Raw genomic sequence first — 12,171 nt, 5'->3', positions numbered from 1 at the left:
GCCATGACGTTGCCTTGCTAAAGACTCAAAGAAACTGTACTGCCTGGAAAGTGACCAAATATTAGCAGAGGCAACAGCTCATGGAAGAAAAAACGGCATGAAAGGCTACTGCTGATGGAGGCCGTCACAGGATACTCTTTCTATAAAGATGTGTTATATGGACCGGTCTTGGACAGGTAGGATGCTATTGGCAGAACCCTAACTAGCTAGCACTTCGTTGTCAGTTTCTGTATGAATATTTATTTATTTATTTATAATTTTTTTATATACCGCCGCTCAAAGATATCACGTCGGTGTACAGTGAACAGGAACTTACGCCGGAGCATTATACATTTAACAGGGTTATATAAGCGTTATACATTTAACAAAGGTATCTGCATAAAACAGAGATGCATGGGTGTACAGCAAATCTTCTTCAAAGTCGGGCTGGTCAATTCACTCTGGGACTGTAGACAGGAACATTACAGGCACCGAAGAGCAAATAACTCACAGACCAAAGATGACATTGAAATTCCAAAACACTGTCTATGCACTGAGACTCTGAAGGCAAAGTGGTACATGTGCTACTGCCAGGGAAATTCACAGCAGGTGACTGGTGCCTGGGTGATTGCAAAAGAAAAGGAGAAGGACGACACCAAAAAGGATGCCATGCAAGTGTATGAGGATCCTCTGCGCCTACCTGATTCAGAAGTCCAATAATAATTGATCTTTAGCTGAGTGAACCAAGACAATATGCAAAAAATTGTTCAAGAACTTTAGATGTTTTGACCGGAGGAATATTATTGTAGCGAAATGGGATATCATTGTTGCTGGCTGCCCTGTGGGTTCAATGTCAACTGTGAAGATACAGGCAAGCCCATTCAGTGTCAGTACAAAGAGACGTAAGCATCACAGCCATTCCCCCCATGCCTGATTTCACCTGCAGGGAATGAGTGACTGCAGAGTCACAAGATGATATTACAGAAATTTAGCAAGCACAGAATGATTGAAATCCTTAGGCTCAAAACAAATGCCAAAAGGCTGACAGACCAGATACACGACACAGCCTAAGCCAGCATGGCTCCACCACCGACTTGCAGATAACACTTATTTGTGTAACCCTTTTTAGGATTTTATAGTGGTACAAGGGCACACAAAATAATTTCTCTTGGGGCTATTTTAACAAGTCCCAAGGAATGAATTGAGACTTGTTAAAAGGCTTAACCTTTTAGGCCGAGGCGGTGAACAGGAATCCTCTCCGAGGTGTGTTACTGTCCCCTTTGGTGGTGATAGTGCTGTATAAACAGGCAGGACATGATGTGGCTGTTCAAAAAAAAAATAAAAACACAACTTTACTTCGATTTGTAGAAATTAAATAATCCACTTTATGGGTTACTTGTCTTACTTAACATCTGTGTTCAGTCTGAGTCATACAGAGGGAACTCTCTCTCTTCACTCTGTGCAGTGTCCTTAGTACTACTCTCTGGGAGCAGCTCACCCCCCTTTTCTTGTCTGCAGGGCAAGGGTCCCAGCCAAGAAGAGAAAACCTATTGAGGGGAGTCCCCTAAATCCAAAAAAAGTCTCGTCCCTGCAGTCCAACAGAGTCTCAGATGTTCCCAGCTTGTGTCCTGCATTCCCCGTGGTAGAGATCCGGTTGGGATCTCCAATTGATCTTGACCTCTTCTCTTTTAGACTCCTTCTGTGCTTTGACCTCTTAGGGGAAAAGGTCCTTTTCTGGGTACCAGCAGGGCTTGTACAATCCAGCCCAACACTGAGGAGGGATGGTACAAAAATCTCCTTACTAAAATGCAACTCTCAAAAATCCAGAACTTCACAATTGAGTTAGGAGTCACTGAAGTCCTCTCACTGGAAGAAAAGGAATAACTAGATCTTCTCCCTCCTGTCCTTCGGTTACAGGAGTTGCCTCTCTAGCAGGAACATGATTACACCTAGGTACAATCAAAATCCTGAAAAGCTTCTTACTAAAGTCCTTTTTACTATCAGGAAGGGATAAGCCCCTACCAGGCAAGGAGTGCACTGGAACTGGGCAGTCTCCCAACCAAAACAGTACAGGAGCAAAAACCCAGCTCCACCCTTAACAAAACCCAAACTAAACCGACTACACTCACTAAGGCTCCAACCCCGCCTTCTGGACAGGAACTGAACCATTGCAGGCACCCTCAGGGGGGAGGTGCTGCTGGAAAATGGTCTGCCCCTGCTCACTATCACCTGCAGGGATCTATGGCTAGCTAGTGGGAGACCCAAGAGTCTCCCACATTTGTGTAAGTGCCGGGTCGGCCATCTACATCCAGGCACATCGAGCCTTCTCGTCCCCTACCAAGCACCAGCAGGCATCAGCAAAATATAACACGTATGTGATTAAGAACAAGCTATACTGGGTCAGTCTGAGGGTCCCTCGGGCCCAGCATCCCATTTCCAACAATGGCCAAGCCAGGTTATCAGTACCTGACAAGTATTCACCTGAATTACGTCCCATGCTACTAATGCCGGTCATAAGCAATGGCTACTCCCCGAATAAACTTGATTAATAGCAGTTCACGGACTTCTCCAGGAGCCTGCCCGACTGGGCATGTCTGCACAAAACTCCAATGCTAAAGAGGGGCACCGAGTATTTAAGTACATAGCCAGCAGATTGATTAATTCGTGAACTTAATTAAAAAGGTATGCAGACAGAATGGCTCCAAACTGCCTGTATCAACTGATAATGAGCAGGCTGTGGATGCAATCTAAATAGGAAGAGAAATAAAAGAAATTTTAAAGATGCCTGCATGCCAATGCTGGAAGTCTAAAAATAAGACTGGGTAGTCCGAATGTATGGCACCGAGTAGCCAAGGATTTTACTGGCTTATGCCGTCTCTATGCCACTACCCTTAACGGAAAGCATGGGGATAACCTGCAATGAGCAGCAGCAGTTACTACTAATAGTTTATGAAGACTGACTGCAACCAGTTTCATGTAAATTTGAAGGTGCGGTCTCCTAAATTGCACATAGTACGCCGAGGGCTCACTTGTTTGGAACCAGGAAACGACCATCCTTTTCTCCTGACGTGTTACCTCAGATGCATAAATATTCCAGCCGCTTAGCAAATGCTATACAGAAACTTACAGTCAGGACTTGTCCATATCTGCCTTGAAAGCAAACTGGGAAAGGCAGGATATTACATTTTCATAATGAAACAACAACAGGGCCGAGCGCCGCTAGGAAGCTGCCTCCAGCAGGGGCAATTGAAGTTTACCGTGCATGAAGATTGCACCCTGGCTCTTCTGAAGCATTCACAGCCCGGCTGCGCCTCCTTTACCGGCAGCGCGGTGGGGCCTGTCTCCCGCCCAAAACTGCACGGCTCATGTTCTGCTGCACTCCCCCCCCCCCCCCCCGCCCCCTCCGACCGCTAACGTGCCATGGGAGGGAAAGAGAACATCTACGCTGGCAGGGGAGGGGAGGCATTTTATTCACCGGAGCTCCACGCTGTAGCTCCCCTAAAATAGCTGGTAAGCAAAGCCAAGGGCATCACACCGCCGGGGCCCCAATCCCACCCAGACCACCCTGCCAAAGATCCTGCATCACTCGCTTGCAGATAAGAGGTGTGGCCTTGTTATTCCACCAGTGCCATCTGTGTTTTACTGTTGCAACAGACCCTTTAATAAGAGTGGGACTTTGCTGCCGCCCCCCTCCCCCTATCAGCATGAAAGTTGCCATGAAGGCACAATTAAGGCTCATCCTTCTTCACTCAGACATAGGGGGTGCACAAAATACAGCATCCGCCCGCTCCCATAGCCCAAACCAGGTCCCAGAGCTTCAAAAGGTCAGGGGGGGGGTACACCCACAACCCCAGTCATGAGCCCCGAACCAGCTGCCCATTGTAGGCCTTGAGGATGTCCGGGAGGCCTGAGCCTCACCATCACATGCAGGTGGTGGCCAGTGTGTGTGTGTGTGTGTGTGTGTGTAGGGGGGGGGGTGGGGGGCGGGCTTGGGCAGTGCTGGGCCAGGCTATAGCAATACAACAGGTGAGACCACGGCAGGTTCTCGCACGTGTGCAGCTCATGCTGTGCCTTTTCCCGCATGTCCATTGTGCTCAGAAGCCACATAACCAGAGTGCACAGGCCCAGGCACAAGAGGAGCACCGGGGGGGGGGGGGGGGGGGGGGGGGGGGGGCAGCCACCGCAAACCTCCCACACAGCAGATTTCGCAGTGGTTTGTGCTCTGAGGGAGTGGGAGAGGTTTCAAAATCGTGGTTACTCATGCATGCAACTCTTTGGATGCATGAGTGTGAGACAAATGCCCCCTCTCTGCATCCCTTTGCGAGCTGCAGGCCTCGGAATCATGGTTTGCACAATGCAGCTGCAAACCTAGGAGGGAGGCAGAAAAAGAGCAATGCACACGTGGGAGAGCATGAGAGGCAGTCGGGGGGCTGTGCAGCCTCGCACTGAGAGGAATGGAGGATCAGGCAATCCATAGCCCACTAGACTTATGACTGCTGCACCCCACTCCCTACAACAGGGCCTGCCGAGCTCTAGCTGCAGCTTCCAAATCTCCCCACTCTCCTCCGATCCTCTACCTGCCCACTACCAGCCAAAAGCTCCGAGTCTGAGGGAAGACCGCTTGCAAAAGCTATGCTCCACTGTGGGCCCGGCCAGGCCAGGAGCCAAGGTAGGCCACAAAAAGTTTGGGGGTGGGGGAAAGAATGCAGGGAGCTGAAAATGTAACCTTACCCTCCCCGGGGGGGAAAATGCCGTCATTTCTATGTTTCTATGTTTCAAATAAACCACACAGAATTGGCATCAATGGTTCAAAATGAGCCCATTGCTCATCTGCCAGTATTTACATTGGAACCTGATTTAAAAAAAACAAAAAACCTGGGCACGTGCAGAGACTTGCGTCGAGCCACAAATAACTCACCCTTATCTGATCCATCAGTCCAAACAAGATTCAGACTGAACACCAACTGGTTCACTTTACTCCATGAGCCTACTTTCTATAATCATGCAATACTCTTTACACAGCTACTGAGTACACTGTATGCCAGGTACAGTCGTATCCATTCACAAGCCCAAAATCGGGATACATGGGTACTCACTGGTACAATACCAAAGAATCATGGTAACGAACCAAGGAGCAAAATAGGATACACACGGACAATTGTGTACTGCATTCAAAAAGAGGAGAGGATCCCATATTACTAGGTAATGATTTTATTTGAAAATCCTTAAAAATGTGATTTCAGCTACCCTTCAAAGGTAAGGGGAAATACACGTCCAGTGGCAGGAGTAACCTACTCCTTGTTAAGCAATAACTCTCAGCAGAAACCATACCCTTTGATTTTAAACTACTTAAAAGGTAGATTAAATATAGTTTACCACTTCTTACTCCATATTCTCCCATCTCGCCATAAGAAACAGAAAGAAGATCTATTTGACTATCAAATCAAATCCAAGCTTAAGCAATTTGGTCAGTAGCTGGCCTGGTAGCTCAAGTGGGAAGAGCTGCACACTGCCATGCAGCAGGTCCCCCGATAAAATCCCCAGGGTCTGGGTCTTCTGCTCCTCAGGTCTGCCAGGGCTGGGGGGGGGGGGGGGGGAGAGAGGGGGTCACGGTCATTGCTTAAGGGTGACACCTAGTGGCTGGATTCATGGTGCACAGCCCCCAGCCCAGGACTATCACTGTAATGAACAGGTAAGTTGGGAGTTATAGGAGGGCAAAAGCTGCCACATCCCAGCTCTGGTTCCAACCGAGCTGAAGTAGAAGGGGAGCAGGGGGGAAACTGCCAGGCCAAATACAAAACGGTTTGGTCAAAACTTGTTTGAAATCTGAACCAGTTTCGATCTTATTCAATCCTACTGTATTTATCAGCAGTATTTATCAGGTATAAAAATAAATGCAGCATAAATCCAAACAGCTCACAGCCTTATAAACAACATTCAACAAATCAATGATACTGCATTTAAATCAAATCATAGAATTCAAATTAAAGCATCTACAATTTCCCTTTTATGCAGCCCAATGACCCTCTCCCCACCTCAGTAAAACCAGGTATTTTTTCAGTTGCCAAGGAATTCACAGAGTTGATTCCACCATTATATGCATCACAGCATAGTTTGAAACACTGTGACACACAGTAGATAGATAAAAGTCCTTGTATTCTTTAGAGTTTTGTACATCATTCCACACTCATACTACAATCAAAAATCCAAGTGTTTGCAGTTGATATAATACCATACACAAAAAATCCCTAGGCATGAACAAAAAGGAGCAGCGTGGGAAAAAACGGTGCCCCCTATGAGAAGGAGACACAGCAAGTTGCTTGTGGCTGCAAACCACGAACAGCCATAGGGAAACGAAACTTACTATGCTGTAAGGAGAGCGTTACAGTGCTGCTCAACAAGGATGGGCAAATTGGCTGTGACCAAGTTCTGCTCAGGATAAACTTTATTATTTGATAAATTGCTTGCTATAATAAAATCAAGGTGTACAGTTAAATTAATTAGTATAAATTAAAATGCTTAAGCAAACCAAAAAGCAATTAAACAGTGCTTAAACATTGTAACACTGATTACTCAAAACAATCTCAAACATAATAAAAAGTAGGTAAGTGATTAATCAAAACAATCTCACACATGACAAATAGCAAAGTAGGTCAAAAGTAGGAATAATTTGAAAATAAAAAGAAACTAATGTTGCCTATGAATTCAATAAAAAAGCTGAACATAAAAGGCAAAAAAAAATTGTAAAACATAGTATAATTCTCTGAAAACCACATCAATGCACAGAGGTTTCTCAGAAATATACATAAAGTACACCAATTTGGCTGCCACTAACATATGCTAGCCTGAAACAAAGCCAATTCTTATATTCAGGTTTATGGAGTCATGTTTAAACAAGGCACCTGCATATAGAGCCTTACCTTTCTTTCTGTTAAACAGAAAGTTTATCAAGTCCTGCATAGACTTCCAGTCTTAATTCTTTGCTATGAAAATTAGATCTTACTACCACTGTGTGCAACACAGGCCCTACATCAGGCCATTGGTCACTAGATATTTGCTCTTTATGAAATCCTAAAGGATATCAATCTCTGCTTTTGGGGTTATGGTGGGGTGCATTATGACAGAGGTTTACTAAAGGGACTGGCAGATAACCACTAGGGGCAGTGTGCCCTGGCTCGATGTAAACTGGTACTAAAGGGTTTTTGGAGCAAGAATTAGAGGCAGGATGCTGAAGTAAAGCCAGGGTGGGAGGAGCCTCTGTGCAGCCGAACTGGCCATGCCGCCAGGATTGTCTAATCAGACTTCTGGGCAGTGCCACAGAGCCATTTAGGAGAAACCATGGATTATCAGACTACTTGGGTCAACTCCCTCACATGGCAAGAAGTGTGTAGAAATATCTTAGAGGAAGAAGGAATAAGGTTAAGTAGAGAAGTAAAAAAGGATTAATAGAGTAAGTGCATTTTGTTGTTGCTGTTATCCTGCTGCTGTGTAAAACATGTGAACCCTGATGTATCAATGATTTAAGACTTCATTGGTTGCTGGAAACCCCAGAATGGAAAATATACATTTCATAGTTGGAAGATACCATCTGAGTGATACTTAATCCCAAAACATGGGATTAGGGAGAGGCAGTCAAAAGAAGTGGGGTGAAGAACTTGTGTTCTGGAGTGCAATCAGATGGTCAGAGGGGAGAGAAGTCCCTTGTTGGCACTCAAATCCAGCCCTTGCCTCTGAGCCAGGTCTACTACATCTGCTTGGACTATATTTTGGATTTGAACCTACAGACACTGGTGATCTGCTCCTAAACAAGCACAAGACCAGCTATCATTTGATGTGATCACTTTCAGTTTTATACCTTCAACACAAAGGATCCAAACGCTGTTCTCTCTCAGGACTAGCAATGAATTGAAAGCAAAGATGCAACCTGCAGATCTGCAAGAGGTTCATTTCACAGACTTGCTCGAAGCTGATATTTTAAAGAATCTAGCTGGTATTTTTACATCTTCAACTAAAACGATTGGCTCCATTTTAAAAAGTAACTAACAGCCTATTAAAAAACAAAAAAAAAGACATGGCAGTGTTTTTATCAAGGCCCATGAATAGCCCTGTCTTTTCTTTGCAGTACATGGGGTAAAAAAAAAAAAAAAAGGTTTACTGTTTTGTACCTGTCCTGCCTTCCTCTACACAAGAGCTCCCAACCCTATTCTGAACCTGCCTCAATACCCACCACCCACTGCCATTCACGACAGGGTGTTTGAATTCAAGGTGCCATGAGCTGTCATTCACAGCCACTAGGGGCTCCCCTCCACCCATCCCCAATAAAGCCCCTCTATTCCCCTAGCCGTGGCAGCAACAGGCTTCAGTAGTATACATGGACACAGCAGTCTTTAGGGACTAGAAGGTATACATCCCTATCGCCGAAAAGGGCAATTCTAACACCGCTCTGACCCACCACCCAAAAAACGTAAGCCGGATCCAGAAATCCAACCCAGGTTTCCTGAATCGTAGCATATATCAATGCATTGGATTACTCTTCTTTTTTTTTCTTTTTTTTTTTAATGAATTATTTAGAACAGTTCCTCAGCCACCAGTCTGTGGACCAGCAGAGGTCTTCAGCAGCATTTCTGCTGGTCCATATAGAGAGTGATGGATGGTGACTGTAGGAGGAAGCAAGACTGTCCCACAGCTGCACTGTATCCTGCACAACAGTCAGCAGAGATTTTTCCTAAATGACCTCCTCATAGGGACTTTTCTCCACTTGGGGCCAGTCCTAAGGCCCCCCATCTATGGAAGTGGAGCAGCAGCAGCTGAATGGCAATGATCTAGGGTGTGCTCCCCACATCCCATAGAGAAGACAGGACCTGACAGCAGAACAGACACCACCTCAATAATATTCAGATACAGTTGCCCTCTGCCCCAGAGATCAGACCCAACTGAAGGAAAAACAGTCCACAGGGCAATGATATTAACTGTAGTAGTATTACTGGCTGGTGGACAGGAGGGGAGTGGAAGTTGAACAAGAGAATTACTTTTTTTTTTTTTTAAATGAGGAGCTGATGGCTGAATAGATGTTAGAAGGAAAAAGGGATGGAATTTTTTTTTTCCAAGCGATCAACTGGTGGCTGTCTGACCTGGAGAGGGGAGAGATTTTCTCTTCTGAGGACAATACTGTTGGCTGTCTAGGATATGGATGGGAGAGGGTATAATTCCTCCCTTCCACCTCTTGCTCATCAGCACTGCAACCGGTCCACGTATTTTAAGGAAGGTAGCTAGCTAGTCCCCGGCATACAAAAGAAACAGATTTAGAACACAATGTATTCAAACATGAAGTAATTATAGACTGTGTGTGATTTTAAACCTCAAATGAGTGTCATGTCATTTGTCTCTTTACATAGAAAAGGCAACTACATATATAACTGAGCAGTATAGATGGACTAATTGGTCTTTTGCTGCTTTCAATGGCTATGTTATTATTTTACTATACAGTATATGAGCCATGAAATGCAAGCTTTTCTAGATACTAGTGCCTATTTAGGGTACAAATCATACACCAGAATTAGCAGTTGGATTTTTCTCCAGTATACCAGAAAAAAACTATATGTTTCTACAATATTATATTGTTATATATGGTTGTTGAAACTCTGGCTGAAATGTGCTATATATATATATATCCAGGTTACTACAGCAATGGAAGTCAATTCCTGTTTCAACCTAAGTATACACAATTTTTTTTTTTTAAAGGTTTAATTTCATTCTAGAAAACTGTTAGTATTTATTCTTAACACAACAAGCTTATGGATTATCTAATTTTAAAAATACTCACATACTCAATGTGGAGTTATAAGCACCACAGCAAGCACCATAGAAAGCTTAAATGTTCTGCACTTGTCAGATATTCTGGGAGTCACTCACCCATCCCAAAGCTGATGAGAGACGAGAAGGCTGGCCCTATTCCATAGAACTCATGCCGGATTGCTATTGAGCTGAAATATTGCAGATCAGTTTTTATTTGATGAGTTAATGCCATCTTAGAGGATATTTTATATTCGCTGATCACAAGGCAGGGAATTTTTGAGTACAGATATAAGTTTGACTAGGGTTTTTGTTTTCATTAGTTTAGTGTGTTATAACATTGTCTGTTTGCACTGTAGGTTAGTGAATGATAAATGTTAGGATCAGCATGATATTTTTATTTATTTTGTATTAAATTATTTCCAGGGTCAGAGGAAAAAACAGGGAAAAACGCTGGCTCACACCTTTTATCTACAACAAAAAGTTACTTCTATATAGTTCTTTGTGTCCTGTTCATTCCCAGGTCATTTGACATGAGCTATTCACTCAGCTCTGCTCTATTGGATCCTCCCCTCCCACAGCCATTCCAACCCTGTAACCCGGAATCGGAACCGCTCAATCACTTTGAACAGCTGCAAATTAATGAAGCTTGATATTTATCACTGCTGTTGTCCTTATTAATTGTGTACTTGGCTACAAGTAAGATCACATGCTTGAGGACACGATGTCTTTCTGATTTTAAGATGTAGAACTGAATCCCTTTTATTGCTTAAAATCTGTAACATGTATGGGCAGCTCTCCCAAAGATATGATGCTACACAAGAATTTATTTTTTTTCACACCCTAAAATAAAACCAGTGTGTAAAATTGTATGTGAGAGAGAAAGACAGGGTCTCCTACAGCAATTTAGCAAAGACCATTTGCTGCAGCTTCAAATATTTACTTTTGAACAGTGTGTGTGTATATATATATATAATTATTAAATCTGATTCTGTTCTTTGGAAATCTCTAAACTATTAGAATATAGACGCCAAAAACCACCACCTCCTCGATGCAGAGGTTGAATAAAACCGTCCTAAACGTTTAGCAAAAAGAGTCAGGCATTCTTAGAACCAGAAACACTATCTATCTATATATACTCATTTAGTACAGATGTTTCATAGACGGCAGCTTTAAGGCTCTTTTCCATGCTGGATCTCTCTAAACAGGTGCCTCCAGCCTAGTGAGGAATCATCCCAACCCACATAGCCATTTCCACCTTGCACGAGGCTTCAGAGTGGCCAAATTAAAAAGCTTTGCCTTTTGCTCGCAGTCTCGTTTGCTGGGGGGGGGGGCCCCACATGAGGCCATTCTGCGCCTAGGCTGTGAAAAGCTGCCCCAGATTCTTCTCCCCGGCCGTCTCGTTGCCAGGGTGCACAGCCCATTCCCGGCGAAATGCGGGGCTGAGGAGGCGGGCAGGCACAAAGAGGGGCATTATCCTTTCCCTCAGCGCACACACACACACAAAACAGCAGCGAGGAGCTCCCTTCTCAAACCCCCTGTGCGGAGTATTCCCAAGAGCCGGGAGCCGCGGGCTGGCAGAAGGAGGCGTAGCCTTCAGCAGCTGCCTGCCTGGCACCGCAACCTGCACGCACCGGAGGGCGTGGTGCCTGCCGCACGGCTCGGGCATCAGACCTGGCCGCCGGCTTCTAACAAAGGCTAAGCCGCAGCTCTTTCGTGCCTGCTATTCCCAGAGCCCACCCTCACGTAACCAAAATCACAGCCTTCCGGGAGGAGGGGAGGGGGTGCGATTACCCACGAACAGAACCGATCGGGCGGCGATCACCTACCGTGCGCCTCGGCTGTGCCGCTCCCCGGGGCTCATTGTAACGCGGAGCTTCCTCCTCCTCGCCTCCCTAGCATTTGAGCATCTCGGAGGGAAAGGGAGGAGCGTTAACCCTCAGCCAGGCTTGCAGGGGGGGTGTTTCCTCGCTCGCCAGCAGCACCAGTTTAGCAGCCAGGAAAGGGACCGTGCACCCAGCCGCTCACACTGCCCTCTCTTGGCTCTCTGCACATGCTCATTCCCTCGCCTGCACTCTTAAGGTGGACTGGCAGTCAGCCCGCTCTCCGCCTTACCACGGACGACCCCCCAGATCAGTGAAATACAAGGAGGGGGGGGGGAGAGAGGAAGCTGAGAGGATCAGCAGACGGCCATCGAGAGTTGAAATCCGGTGCTTTCTAAAACGTTATGGCATGCGTGCGGAGTCCTGACCTTAAAGCTAGTTGCGATTCATTCTAGTAGTGAAATTGAAAGCTACCCTAGCAGAGGAGAGAGGTTTGCAGGTCATTAAGTTAGGGCTCTGGTAATTGAAGGAGGACCTGAGTATTGTAAAATTTTGAGAGAACACATTATCGTGCCTC

The 12,171-nt window shown here is 45.4% G+C and overlaps 1 protein-coding gene across 3 annotated transcripts in view; it reads right to left on the bottom strand.

Annotated features, from left to right (window-relative positions):
* LOC115100406 (CDC42 small effector protein 2-A-like) overlaps window positions 1-11,969 on the bottom strand; it is a 168,727-nt gene extending 156,758 nt beyond the window's left edge. For 2 of the 3 annotated variants that reach the window (XM_029618865.1, XM_029618857.1), the window contains exon 1: window positions 11,601-11,955. The gene's annotated coding sequence lies outside the window, so the exon portion shown is untranslated. Of the gene's footprint in view, window positions 1-11,600 lie in introns of all 3 variants that reach the window. The other variant, XR_003859066.1, reaches the window with a different exon arrangement.
* Between the last annotated feature and the right edge of the window lie 202 nt (window positions 11,970-12,171).

Source organism: Rhinatrema bivittatum, chromosome 1, assembly GCF_901001135.1.
Source record: "Rhinatrema bivittatum chromosome 1, aRhiBiv1.1, whole genome shotgun sequence".
NCBI lineage: Eukaryota > Metazoa > Chordata > Amphibia > Gymnophiona > Rhinatrematidae > Rhinatrema > Rhinatrema bivittatum.
This window is presented reverse-complemented; position numbering and strand designations above follow the sequence as displayed.